At 37.4% G+C, this 4726-nt stretch overlaps 1 non-coding gene across 1 annotated transcript; it reads right to left on the reverse strand.

The window, feature by feature from the left end:
• Window positions 1–681: 681 nt before the first annotated feature.
• On the reverse strand, window positions 682–787 carry LOC128032650 (small nucleolar RNA R71). The gene has a single exon (XR_008188900.1). It is a non-coding gene; the product is annotated as a small nucleolar RNA R71 (small nucleolar RNA).
• Window positions 788–4726: the final 3939 nt, after the last annotated feature.

Here is a 4726-nt window from a genome sequence, read left to right on the forward strand (position 1 = left end):
AGTTTTTTACGCTGTTGCCGAGGACTATTTTAAAAAAAAGGCATTATTTGTGAATCTGTTTTTACATTTTGGTTTATTTATTTTCCTGTTTAAATCTGTACTTACTTAATCTTTCTGTGATTATTTTAGGTGTTTATGAGTATTGACCAGATTATCGACTTACTCTAGTGGACCCTGAAATAGAACGAACTTTTCGATAGTGAAGAAGATAATCAAACCAGAGAAGGACCGAAGAGATAAACTTTGAGAATATGAATCAAGGAAACAGAGCAAACCTTGCTCAGAATCCTGTCCTTATTGTCGATGATAGGGATAGAGCTTTACGACAGTATGTCGTGTTAGTATTTAATGATCTTAATCCGGGTATTAGGAGACCCGAAATCGAGGCACAACAATTCGAGCTGAAGCCAGTCATGTTCCAGATGCTTCAGATTGTGGGCCAATTCAGTGGAATGCCGACTGAAGATCCTCATCTTCACTTAAGACTATTTATGGAAGTGAGCGATTCTTTCAAGTTAGTTGGAGTACCCAAAGATACATTTCGACTGAAGTTGTTCCCATATTCGCTAAGGGACAGAGCTCGTGCCTGGTTGAACTCATTGCCACCGAACTCCATTTCTACATGGCAAGAGTTAGCTGAGAGATTCCTCATGAAGTATTTCCCACCGAGCAAGAATGCCAAGTCGAGGAATGAGATCACTGCCTTCCAACAAATGAATGATGAGTCCCTGTATGAGGCATGGGAAAGGTACAAAGAGCTTTTACGAAAGTGCCGACATCATGGAATCCTACATTGCATTCAACTTAAGACATTCTATAATGGTCTCAACGCTCACACGAGGATGGTAGTGGACGCCTCTGCTAATGGTGCTCTCATTTCTAAGTCTTAGAATGAGGCTTACGAAATTATTGAGAGGATTGCCAGCAAAAATTATCAATGGCCAACCAATCGTGCAACGTTAGGAAGACGAGTCGCTAGAATACATGTAGTGGACGCTCTCAGTTCACTTGCATCTTAGGTATCTTCAATATCCTCAATGCTTAAGAATCTTACCACTAATGGGTCTAACAGTTTTACAGCCCAACCAGCTAACCAATTTGAGAATATAGCCTGTGTGTATTGTGGGGAAGGACATTTGTTTGAAGAATGTCAATCGAACCCCGAATCCGTATAATACATGGGTAACCAAAATAAAAATCAAGGGAAGCAAGGACTGCAATCCAACTTTTATAACTCATCGTGGCGAAAACACCCGAATTTTTCCTAGAGTAACCAAGGGGCTGGAACCAGTAACACTTACGCCCAATGTAGACCAACTCAGCCGCCTATTTTCCCCCAACAAGTTCAGAAACCAACCCAAGCGGAACCATCCAATAACTTAGAGAATCTATTGAAGGCATACGTGGCAAAAACGATGCCATTCTAAGGAATTTGGAGAATCAAGTGGGCCAGCTTGCTACTGAACTCAAGAACCGACCACAAGGAGCCAGCTGGGGATATTGAGGAGCGGAAATACAGTAGAGCCCAACACTGTCAAAGTTAAAAAGGAGCCAGCTGACTCTCAATATTCAGAAGAAGTTCAACCAAGTGTTGAAATTCTAGTTTCACCAGAACTAGAATCTGTAAAACTCGACAAAGTAACCTCAGGACTAGCTAATTCTGATCAACTAACAACGTCGTTAGATACAAAATTGTCGCCAAAGACAAATCAACCAGAATCAGTCTCAGTAATGAAACCACCACCTTACCCACAAAGACTTCAAAAACAAAAGCAAGAGATTCAATTTAAGAAGTTCCTTGACGTACTCAAGCAACTTCACATAAACATCCCGTTGGTTGAAGCACTTGAGAAAATGCCGAACTATGTCAAGTTCATGAAAGATAACTTGTCTAAGAAATGAAGACTTGGAGAATTTGAGATGGTAGCTCTGATGAAGGAATGCGAGCATATCTTCAAGATAAACTAGCCCAAAAATTGAAGGATCCTGGATGTTTTACCATACCGTGCAACATTGGAGCAACATATTGTGGTAAGGCATTATGTGACTTAGGTGCAAGTACCAACTTGATGCCTACGTCAATATTTAGGAAGTTGGGGATAGGAGAAGTTAGACCAACTACAGTTACGCTTCAACTAGCAGATCGATCCTTAGCACATCCAGAAGGAAAAATTGAGGACGTATTGGTGCATGTAGATAAGTTTATCTTCCCTACTGACTTTGTAATTCTAGATTTTGAAGCAGACAAAGAAGTATCAATCATCCTAGGAAGGTCATTCCTAGCAACTGGAATGACCCTTATTGATGTACAGAAAGGCGAGCTCACTATGCGTGTTCAGGATGATCAGGTAACATTTAACGTCTTTAAGTCTATGCGATTTCCTGACACAATGGATGATTGCTTTGTAGTGTCCGATTTAGAGGATTTAATAGTGGAGAAGGAACTCAACTGTGTTGATGACCCACTGGAAGGAATTTTGACATCGAATCCTCCAAATGATGAAGAGGAGGATAAATACTTAGCTTTGCTAGAAGCTAATCAAAGGGGATTTAATCCGCAATCCCATTTTAAAACATTGGAGTTATAAAAGAGGGACTATTATCAACCAAAAGCATCGATCGAGGAGCCACCTAAATCAGAGCTCAAGGTATTACCTTCTCATTTAAAATACATTTATTTAGGTAACGCTTCTACTCTGCCTGTGATTGTTTCAGCAGAATTGACCACTAAGCAAGAAGAGAAACTTATCTTAGTTCTGAAACATTTCAAGAAGGCCATCAGATGGACCATAGCCAATATTCGTGGCATTAGTCCATCTATATGCATGCACAAGATTATCCTAGGAGATGGCAAAAAAGGGGCGATCGATGGACAACAGAGACTGAACCCCATCATGAAGGACGTAGTAAAAAAAGAGATCATCAAGTGGTTAGATGCGGGCATCATCTATCCCATCTCAGACAGTTCATGGGTAAGCCCGGTTCAGTGCGTGCCAAAAAAAAGAGGTATCATAGTCGTAGAGAACGAGAACAATAAGTTGATACCGACTAGAATGGTTACGGGATAGAGAATCTGCATCGATTACCGGAAGCTAAACAAGGCGACTAGGAAAGATCACTTTGTTAGAGTATGCCCAAAAGATCAATCATGAGATGGTTATAATAACATACTTAATTTATCATGTTTATTAATATAATGCGTTACCATTATTATTTCAGTTTCTTTTCTGTTCGTATAAATAAATTGTTTTATAATAATGTCCTGAGAATAATATGATTATTCTTAAAAGGTTCTTAGTCAAGTATTATTGTTGGCTAGGATAACAATAATGCATTAAGACTAACATGTAGTTGATTGATGATAAAGAGTTGTTATTGATATGGAGTGTCAAAATCAATGCATGAATATGTATGTTAGAGAACAACATATTGGACTGACCCATTATGAGTATGTTTTTTAGATTATTATGTAATTGTCACAACATTACTCATAGTGCTTAATATGTATATGATTCTCAGACTTGAGATCATCATTATCCAAACATCGTGAGTTATATATTTTGATACAGTCAAACGTACATCGTAACTGGTTGTTCTCTAAAGGCTGATGTTGGATACACCACGATCTATGTAGAGAGATATGGTTGATCGATATAGGATAAGTCCCTCTTACATAATGGGAGTAATATATTAGGCCACTTGATTGAGTGAGACTAGAAATGCATGACCATGCTCAAATAAGCTGATATGAGATGTCATACTTATTTGTATATCATAGTCTACTCAAGATATCAAGGAACATGAGATGGACTATCAAGTGTGACTATTTCATGACTTGTGTCCAACCCAGAGATAAAGGACTTAAGGATTAATGCATGAAAGGTTAATCGCAAAAAGGTTATGTCGAATCATGATTTCTTGTAACTTAGGTAGCAACGATGCATTGCTAGATGCCACTCATTGTTTGTAACATTAGAATCGTTCTAGTATTACTCCTAACGTTACAAGGACCTACAGGGTCACACCTTATGGTTGAAATAAACTGAATAAAACATAGTTGGTATTATGTTTGGTTGTCACATGAATTAAATTAATTGTAGAATTAATTTAATTGGGTAATAAAATATCGAACATATTATATGTACATGGTTTTTGTACACATAATGAGAACATAGTTCTATTACTATATGAAATTTGGTTCGTATATAAATTCAAATAAATATAGTTTATCGAAATCATTATTATAATTAATGTAATTAAAATTTTCGGTTTTAAACATTTTTTGTTTATTTAATTTTTATTATGATTATTATGTTCGAATAAATATTTAATGAATTATGATTCATTATATATATCAATTATAAGAGGGTTAAAAGTGTGTTTTAAAAAAAACCCTAAAAAAATAAAAATCCCCTTTTTCCTTTGCTTAAAAATAAAGGTCCAGCAGCCGTCAAGCAAAGTCTTCTCAAAAATAGTTTTGGGGATTTTTCCTATTCATTGTCAACTAGGTGGATTAGGTAGAGGCCGGAGTCATCAAATGTTGCGGCTTGGTTTGATAGTAGATCATCATACTTGTTGCCGAAGCGTCACTGTCTACTCAGTTTAAAGATTCGGTAATTTTGAAACCTTTATTTCACCCCGATTCATTCCTTGCACATGGATCCATGGTTTGGATTATCGAATGAATTAATTTTTGCTGCGCCGTGGGGGTTCTGGCGTTCCCACA

Source organism: Gossypium raimondii, chromosome 1, assembly GCF_025698545.1.
Source record: "Gossypium raimondii isolate GPD5lz chromosome 1, ASM2569854v1, whole genome shotgun sequence".
NCBI lineage: Eukaryota > Viridiplantae > Streptophyta > Magnoliopsida > Malvales > Malvaceae > Gossypium > Gossypium raimondii.